General features: G+C 46.2%; 1 pseudogene across 1 annotated transcript in view; it reads left to right on the top strand.

Moving 5' to 3' along the window:
* Positions 1-8,627: 8,627 nt before the first annotated feature.
* The window catches only part of LOC147700374 (uncharacterized), an 82,044-nt pseudogene continuing 80,545 nt past the window's right edge, over positions 8,628-10,126 (top strand). Inside the window, exon 1 of the transcript XR_015299410.1 lies at positions 8,628-8,810. The product of XR_015299410.1 is annotated as an uncharacterized LOC147700374 (transcript). The remainder of the gene's footprint in view (positions 8,811-10,126) is intronic.

Below are 10,126 nucleotides of genomic sequence, written 5' to 3'. Positions count from 1 at the left end.
ATAGGGAAAGTTATGCAGAGTGTGTGTGCCGGTCTAGGATTGAAACAAAAATTCCATAGTGCAAACCATCCCCAATCTGCTGGTTTAGTCGAGGGTTACAATGGCACTCTAAAGCTTAAGATAGCCAAAATACAAGCATCCACAGGTTTAGCCTGGCCAGACGCACTTCCTTTGGCCTTGTTATCAACGAGAGCAACAGTGCATTCTAGAATAGGGCTTTCTCCATATGAGATTGTGTTTGGCCGTCCGGCAAATATCTGGGGTGTGCCAAGGCCTAAACAATTCTGCTCCATTGAATATCCTATGTTGATAGACTACCTTTACGACTTGACTGCTAAATTAAGTCTTATTCATCAACAGGTCTTCGATGCTTTGCCAAAACCTCCAGAGAGTCCAGGGCATCAGCTGAAACCCGGCGACCACGTGGTGGTTAGAAATTTTGCGAGGACAAAGAATCTTCAGCCTCGCTACATCGGCCCCTTCCAGGTCCTGCTGGCAACGAGGACAGCCGTACGTGTCGCTGGCCGTAAGCACTGGATTCACGCTTCTCATGTAAAGCGTGTTCCTTTGCCGCTGCCTTACGACGACTGGGTGAAGAAAGGAATTGGTGCCTCCGAATCTGAAGTCATTCCGAAGTGTATCCCTTTCAGCGATGCCGATTTGATTACTGACACTTTGAAACTTGACTCTCCTCCTGAAAAGACTCCTTTGAACACTGAACATTTGTCTCCAGCATCAGAAGAAACTTTGCTATCTGCGAACTTAAACTATGCAACAGCTGCTAGTAATACACTATTTTCCGATCAGACAGTACCAGCGAAGCAGAAATACAACCTTAGAAGCCATAAAAAGGACAAATAAAGCAGGCAACTGCATATTGTGATTTTGATATATTGAACCTTTTGCCTTCAGCCAGGAAGTTTGCTATTGTTTATTGTTTTTAAAATTGCCTTGCCGTCTGGGTAGCCGTAGGGTCGTGGCTGTGTGCCTAGTTTGAATTTGCAGGGGTCTGACACAAGGTCGATCTTTCTGTTGGTTCTGGGAACTCCCAGGGCTGATAGAGGCATTTTCATCTACGTACACATCATCAGTGGTCGCGAGCGGATTGTAGAAGATGGAGCTTCCTGCGCTGCAACGAAAGAATGTGATTTACGTTCGCAGAAACAGACTTAATAGAATTCTTCACAGCAAATGTTTCTTGATGCAATGTGCCGTTACATTTTTGATTGTTTTAGCAACATTGGTGGGTGGAATCGTCTTTAGCATAAATTTGATTTTTGTGCCAGTTTCTACAGTACCTCCCCTTGATCCTGCTATTTCTACTGTCTCTTCTATACACTCTTTTCACTCGTTTCCGGAACATGAGCAAGCCAGACGCTCAGAATTCACCAACAACACTTTTGTACAGCTCTTGCACCAACACCAACTGGTAGTTAACACTACAGACTGCTGGGTATGTGGCTTGATACCTCACACTATGGATAAAGGTATTCCATATCTGGTTTTGCCTTACAGCTATAATGGATCATTTCAGGCCTTCCAAACCATCTTTGCTTATGCCCTTGAAACCTATCCTCCACGTCCACCACGTTCCACTAAATATAACTCTGCTAACAAAGCTTTAGTCCAGGGAATTATTGACATGGTCAAGGACGTCAATAATACTCCATCATACCCTAGAGACGAATTGCGAGTATATTTAAGTTGGAATACTTCAGAGTATCGCCTTAGTTTAGGAGAAAGCAAGCGTAAAAGCTCAACTCCAATCTGGGTCGTACCTCACCGAGGTCAGGTCTGTTTGCAAGGTAATGGGAGAAATCCGAGAGCTCAGCTAGGGAGGAGTGAGTGCGTAGAGACTTATGTGTTTCCGGCTAACTCTTCCCCTGCCTTTCTTACTGCTAGGGGTACCTATTTCATTTGTCGAGACAGAGCTTATACATGGTTGCCTGCCGACTTTTCAGGATCATGTTATATTGCTCGATTATTGCCTCCGACATACACTGCTTCACCTGATTACCACAGAACAAGAGTAGCGAGAGGTGTCTTCAGCAAGGAAGACACCGCTGGTCAGGAAGCTGGAGACTTCTTCAAAGGCTTCCTTCCGTTCTGGGGACCTATGGCCAATAGTAGAAACATACGTCAGCTAACACGGGTAGTTGAATCTACTATTACCGAAACTGCTGGTGCCCTTAGCAATCTGACAGCTGAGCTTCAGGCGGATAGGCTCATGACGTTGCAGAACCGTATGGTTCTAGACGTTATACTTGCAGATCGAGGTGGGGTATGCAGAATGATCCAATCGAGCTGCTGTGTCTTTATTCCTAATAATGCTCCAACAGTCTATGAGGCGATCTCTAAGTTGCACAAAATTTCGGACTCCATACATGTAGACAAGGGAAACTGGTCCTTCATGGAGTGGTTTTGGACTCTGATCTCAGCGTGGGGATGGAAGGTTCTAATGGTCATTGGTGTCATCCTAGTATTCCTATTCTCATGTTGTCTGATTATCCAGTGTGGTCCTGCTCTGTGTAGTCTTTGTGCTGCGACTTGTCTCAGAAAACCACCTGCGTTTGGAGAAAAGACACGAGAAAGGATGATGATACAACAACATGTCACTGACCTGATGAGCATAGAACTAGATTCTGACATAGACTGAGTAATTGCCTATGTAAGGGCAAAAGGAGGGTCTGAGGTTCCGTGACGGTTCCGTGACGACTTGAACCCGTGTTTTCAAGTTTGTCGGAAATACCTAATATTGGTATCAGTGAACCGCAAATGATCCATTTAGTATATCCTAGTGTTTTCGCTACGCTACGAGCAAGAGCACTCCTTCCATTGACATATTTCTGATATACCCACGGCATCCATCTTAGATCATGGCCGCCATTTTGTGTTTCCTTGCCCTCACATATGCAATAGCCTCTGATCATTTCATTCACTCCACTTTGATTAAGGACACGTAGCCTTAGCCGGAGATTCACCTCTTACATGACACGTGCACCTTAAACCAGATCACGCTGTAGCTGCATGATTCAACAAAGGCTGCCTCCTCCGCCCGAGGCCAGTCCTGCCAAACTGGTCTTCGTGTCCATTGTACCTGATCATGATTAGGCGGCCGAAGCCGGTAGCCTTGCCCATTTACAACCCATAAACATCCCTTATCCCACTTTTCTATCTTCCACACCTGGCTCTGTTTCTTTCTTTCTGAATCTTTATTAGGGGGAGGTAACGAACTTTACGATGAGGCGGTCCGGGTCCTGAATGCAATATTGACAGGGAATTGTGACAAACTAGTGGGAACCCCTCTCTTCGCAATGTTTGGCCTCAGATATTATCGACGGTTCCTGTGTAACACCAAATATTTATTGTTTTAGACACAAAGGTTTTTGGAATGTATTACATGCAAAGAATTTGCCCCTAGCATAAAAAACCGTATATAAGGAGCAACCCACTTTGTACAAATCGAACAGGCTCCTAGTCTCTGCCCGTGTGTAGATTCTGTGACTTCTGTGTCCCTGCAGTAATAAACCTTTGGTCTTTGACGCCACCATCGAGAAGCCCGTGTTTCTGTTCATTTGTGCACCAAGGCAGGTGGAACTCCGGGGTCTTTGGGTGTTGTACCCTGACACCTCTGGACGGAACCAAAAAGTCCAGAACTCCAGGAGGGTCTTCTATTCAGCAGCTGCGAAAGAATTTGTTTTGGAAAACGACTATTAAACTACTTTCGATGACTCATCAAGTTGGATTTGTGGATTCCTATACAACAGTGGATCTACCATCTTTGATATTCTTTTGATTATCTACCAAAGGAGAACTTTAAAGACATTACTTCTGCACTTACTTAATAATTATCTAATACATGAACATACGTATTGTGGATTTGAATTGTTGTGGAGCTCAGGGAGTAACTAGTGATATTTCTTGACAGACTCTGTTTTTTTGTTCAGGGTTTCTTTGGGATAGAGTGGTAACCTATCCCTTTCTCTCTTGGAGTTCACGGTAATCATACTTCATGATATATTGTTTTTACATCCAGCTGTGCGCCGGATATTTGACCTGGTTACCATTTATGTGATTTTCTTCCTTAAGTGGTTGCTGGTAGTATACAGCATTGATGTGAAGCTTGGAAAACCACTTTACTCTATTGACTGAAGCAAACAAACTCTCTTGATGGCCTTGTTGCAAAGCTGCAAGTCTATACAAATTCTAATAGTGTCTATCTGTGTGGATTTCTTTGTCACAAAAATGAGAGTTGCCATGAGGGCGAGGTTTGCCACCTTCTCAATGACTCTTGTTGCTTCCAACTTATAATTTCAGGTTTAACGTGGGCTGTGATGTGTCATTTTTCAATGGTATCTCTGCGCTGCTCGACGTAGAGTCAGGCTACTATCTAGATGAATGGAACAGGTCACAAGCATCCCAGGACTGAGAATAGGCACTGAAATTCATGACTAATATAGTCAAGTTTGCATGTGTGCTTTCAGCTTAAAGTATAGTAACACAGCGCCTTGTCAGTGCTGTATCTTATCAGGGAGCTTGTGCCCATGTCTGTTATATAACAATTCACTTTCAGAGTTTGCAGTTCATGCTGGGTGGCTGTTTCAAAAGTTACTGCCCATGAAAATATGTACATGTGGGTCATGGCTTTCACCAATTCACTAAGGCTTTACCCAGTTGGTGGACCATGATGTTGATAGACCTTCCTGTTGTGATGAGGGCGGGGATAAAATCAATCCGTGTCACCTTTTGCTTCGGTTTCTTGGGGTGCAAGAGCAGGAATATGTTATCTTTGTCCTCATCATTTTGGAGCTGAGATCAGAATGTTTGCTGCCCCGCTCTGGAAGGGATGGTGGTTCCCTGTGTAGTTAGGAGGGGATCTCTCCTTTGGCTGGACACACATCCAGGACAGGCAGCATTCCCACTCTGTTGACATACACCTCCCAGAAAGGCATGTTGTTCTTTGTTTGTCAGCTTTACGAGTGCCGTTTTCATCCTTGTAGCTCATGTAAGACGTAGTTTATGTCGCCTGTCCAGAGCGAGGATAGCGCCTAGTTCAATCTCCTTAGGTTGTATGACTGGCCGCATGTGAGTCATTTGCACCCTAGCCTCTTTTTCTTGGTCATCCTTGGTAAATGTGCTGGCCTTTTCTCTCGCGACTTTGAAGTACTCATTCTGTCAGCTCAACCACATGCTCTCTCTGGTAAACAACCTTTACAATGCAACTTTTACCACGCAGTGCCTTTACGACGCAACTTTTACAACGCAAACCATTACAACGCATTCCGCTGGAGGGCGCTCTAGGATAGGGAATAGGTTTAATTTACTATCCAACACCTTCCCTACTATCCACGGGGACTGGAGTTGGAAGAGTAAATTAAACTATTCACTATCCAGCACCCCAAAGCACTATGCGTTGTAAAGGCATGCGATGTAAAAACCGCGTTGTAAAGGCATGCGTGGTAAAAGTATGCGTTGTAACGTCATACATCCGCTCTATCTGGATGCAGCCGCATCAGGGGCTCCAGTTCACTAAATGGTTGCATTGCGTTCACAGTTTGACCTGTCACCCTTCTCTCGGGGCTAGCGGAGTGAGTGCATTGCCCAGTGTCTTGGACATAGTGTTTGGAGTCGAGGACCTCAAGTTATCAATTTTGTTTTGTCCTTTGGGCAAGTAAGCCCCACCCCCTGCAGTACAAACCAGTTGGCTGCCTGTTCACAGGATCACATATGGATCTGAAAGAGCAATGTCTGCGGTTGAGGTGTTGCTTTCAAGCACATGTCCATGACGTTCGAACTTGTATTAATGGTGCATTAATGCAAAGATGTTATTATTTCTATTTCTATTTAAAATTATTTATACAGCGCACGTACACCAGCGGTTTCATGGCGCTAAACTGAAAGAGATCAAGGCAGAAGACCAGGGGCTAAGATGGAACCAATGAATGAGAAAATAAGTGTTAATTAAAGGATTTGGCAAAGAGATATGCTTTGAGCTGTTTCCAGAACAACAGGTACGATGTTGAGGCTCTGAGCTCTGAAGGCAACGAGTTCCAGAAAATCGGGGCGAGGGTCGCAAATTTCGAGCCCCCCCATTTCTTTCTTCGGAACCGTGGAACAGTGAGAAGAGGTTGGGTAGATGACCTCAGTTCCCTGGAGGGAACATAGGGGATAATCTCCGATGAGATGAAAGCCGGCGCCGTGCCCAGTCGTGCTTGAAAGGTGATAGATGCAAGCTTAAACTGGACACGGGCACAGACAGGAAGCCAATGTAAGGACTTTAGGAGGGGAGTGGTATGGGTGGATTTTGGGAGTTTGAACACCAGGCTCGCCGCCTGGTTTTGAATCTGCTGCAAGCGCCGAAGACTATATGCAGGAAGACCCGCATATAGGGCGTTGCCATAATCCAGGCGGGATACGACCATGGCGAGAGTGATTAGTTTAAGGGCATCAAATGAGAAGAAACGGGACACCTTGCGAATGGTACGCAGTGCCAGAAAGGAGGAAGAAACCACAGAGCTGACCTGGGAGTGAAGGGTGAGTTGGGAGTTGAGCTTGATGCCTAGAGTTTTAACTGAGGTAGAGGGAACAGGTGGGGAACCAAGGGAAGGGGGCCAGAAGATGGGGGACCAGGGGCTGGATGAACAACCCGTCAACACCAGCTCGGTCTTGTCTGGGTTGAGTTTAAGATGATTGTGGTTCATCCAGTCCCGGATGTGGATCATGATGGTTTGAAAATTTAGGTCAGAATCGGGGGAAGAGGAAAGGTTGAAGACAAGCTGGAGGTCGTCCGCATAGTTGAATACGGCGACCTCCATTTGTTGCAATGAGAAGATAAGAGGAGAGATGTAAAGATTGAATAAGAGGGGAGAGAGGGAGGAACCTTGAGAGACCCCGCACTGAACGTCGCGGAAGTCCGCAGTGAAATCGCCCAGGCGAACTGCCTGGGTGCGGTCCCTCAGGAAGGAGGATAACCAAACCAACGCGGTGCCCTCGATCCCCGCCGCCCTGACACGGGAAAGTAAGGTGGAATGATCCACCGTGTCAAAGGCGGCTGAGAGATCGAGGAGAACCAAGGCCTGAGGTTGGCTGGTATCCATTCCCTCCCTGAGGTTATCAAGGACCGAAAGTACTACGGACTCCGTAGAGTGTGCGGGGCGAAATCCGGCCTGGCGGGGGGCGAGAGCCCCGTTCTTCTCCACGAAAGAGCTCAAGCCGTAGGTGACGTGGCGCTCGAGTACTTTCGCCAGGAACGGTAGGAGGGAAATAGGGCGAAAGTTAGCTGGGATTGAGGGATCGGCGCCCGGTTTTTTCAAAATAGGGACGATGACAGCAGATTTAAGTGAGTTGGGTACCACGCCCTGGGATAGAGAGCTGTTGAGAAGGTGAAGGGGGGGGTCTGTGCAGCTAGAGAAGATGTGACGGAGAATATGAGCCGGGCAAGGATCTAGCGGGGAACCAGATTTAACAAGTGGAATTATGGCGGTCAGCGATTCCTTAGTTAGAGGTGGAAGGGTGGTGAGATAGTCCTTGGGGGGAGGACACTGAGGGTCCACAAAGGTAGGGGACGGAGGGGGGATGTTAGTTTTAATGGTTGCGATTTTTTGAATAAAAAATTTATTTAGGGAGTGGCAGAGTTCCAGGGAAGGAGTGGGTTTGAGAGAGGTTCTGTCCGAAAACGCCAGATTATGAACGATCGAAAAGATTTCCTTTGATTTGCTTTCGGCTGCGAGGATTTTGGAGGAAAAGTAGATGGTTTTTGCCTCTAGGATGTTTTTTTTATATAGAGTCAGGATGTTAATAAACTCCAGACGTAAAGAGGGGCAGTAGTTTTTCCTCCAGGCCCGCTCCGCACGACGCACCGCCAGTTTAGTGGCTTTAAGATCTTGATTGAACCACTGATTGGCGTCCTTCTCTCGTTTGGTTGAAACCCGTTTCAGGGGAGCAATGGAGTCACAACCTGCAGAGAGCCATTTATCAATGGCCGTGACCTGGGAGCTGGTAGACAGGTCTTGCAGGGGGGGAATGGAGGTAGTGAGTATGGAGGATAGGCTATCTGGGTCTACTCGGCCCCATGCTCGAACCCAGATGTTTTTGGGGAGTGGGGGCTTAACCGGGGGTTGAATGGGAAGAGAAAAGGAAATCAGGTGATGGTCAGACCAGGTGCAGGGCAAAATTGACAAAGACTCTACAGGGCAATTTAGGGACCAGATCTGGTCCCTAAATTGATTAATATGGGAATCCTGTAAAGAAATGCTGTGAGCTTAGCTCACACTACTGACAGTGATTAACAAGCATTGGCATAGCCAATAGGTCTCGCCTTTGGGACCTTATAAGTGTTTAGCCATGCCACAGTTAATGTTGTTGCAGTAAGGATATTGTGCTGGATAACTAAACATTTATAAGGTCCCAAAGGCGAGACCTATTGGGTATTCCAATGCTTGTTTAAAAATCGTTTTTACTGTTCCTTTGCTATTTCTATTCCCTAAATGACGTGCTTGGGCGACATATCAACGCCTGTTACCGCTATCAACAGATACTGTGGCTCTGTCAGAGCACATGTAGCGCTGTGTTCACTAGGCGCATTGATTCCACACGTTCAGAACTCGACGCTGGGGCGGATGGATATTGTAGTCCGAATGTGTATATCAGGAAGAGGAATCTGCATTGACACGCGAGGCGCGAGGACCGTGGCCTGCCTGGGCTCACTGAGGCCGCTGATTCGTTTTGAGGCGCTAGAAAGAAACTCCCGTGGGAGGAACCCGCGTCCATCAGGCCTCAGAGCGAGAACACGGCGGATGGAAGAAGTGCAGGTATGTTGAGAGGCCAGGGGCAGACCCCAATCGCATCGAGGCGCTACAATGAAACATTCGTTTTGAACGAGGATCACGGGTGAGCTGCATCCCGGAGCCGGGATTTCCGCTCCCTGTACTTTTAAAAGTACTTTAACCGCGCATTTGCTCTCACTCGGGTGAACGGGCTTCTTAAATTATATATAAAGAACGAGCAGGGGCGGCCCCCCCCCGGGGGCTGAGTCATGACACAGGATGCTTCCGCTATTCATACTCGAGTGGAAACACATTCAGAGCGAATACACTTCAAATATAAAACTACGGTCAGGGCTTCTTACAAACGAGAGTCTCTGTTAACCTGGGGAGATGGCCGCTTTATTATAATAATATATATATATATATATATATATATATATATATATATATATATATATATATATATATTTATTATAATCGTTTTTTTGTTTTCTCTCCCTTTTACCCCCCACATTTCTCACAGTTCTAATTGATTAAAGTCTTGATCTCTAATAATCGAACCTCACAGACTTTAAAATCGAAGCCAAGGACGATCGACTTTATGGACAGAAGTTTGTTCTCTTTGAAGCCAGACTTCTTCAGTCTGAGGGTCGGTGTTATTTCTCAAGTGTCCTCAGTGGAGGGGCTTAGGTGAGGAATGAACTCATCAGTTTAGTCTCATTAAATGTTGTTCTTCCCTGTGGATTCCGTCCTGGACAGGGTTAAACGGGCGAGAGGGGCAGACTCCGCCTTTAGGGCACTGGACAAAGCAGAGTTGAGAAACACCATCAGGGGCTTGGAGGATAAAGATTACCCAAGATGAGGATGAAATATACGAAGAAAAGAGATTAGGATGCTTGTAACCCCCCCCCCCCCTCCTATGTAGAATACCGATGGGGGGGAGTCTGCTCTGTACCCACACAGGGGTATAAGGACAGCTGGACCTGGAATATGGTTCAAATAAATTCTGTTCAACTTGCATATGTGGAGGGTGTTAAAGGGTGAATCCATATCTTGAAGTTTGTGAGGCCACCACGGGGCATATGCCGGGGGCTCCTAGTTTTATTAAAACAACCACCAATCAAAAGGAGGTTTCCACCCATTTAATTATACGGATGAGGTGTCTGTGGCCCACAATCCATCGAAAACCATCAGAGAATAGGATGCTCGAGTCCATTGAAAAGAACAATGGGATGATGAGATCTGGAGGCTGAGAACGGGGGTGATGGATGCCGGCATGTTGTTGGTAAGGAGTCTTAGGTTGTTTGTTTTTGATAAGGCCCTAAATTCAAGAAACATATACAGTCTGATATATATAATTT

This window comes from Lissotriton vulgaris, chromosome 8, assembly GCF_964263255.1.
Source record: "Lissotriton vulgaris chromosome 8, aLisVul1.2, whole genome shotgun sequence".
In the NCBI taxonomy this organism is placed as follows: domain Eukaryota; kingdom Metazoa; phylum Chordata; class Amphibia; order Caudata; family Salamandridae; genus Lissotriton; species Lissotriton vulgaris.
Note: the sequence above shows the minus strand (reverse complement) of the source record. Positions and strands in the feature narration are given on the sequence as shown.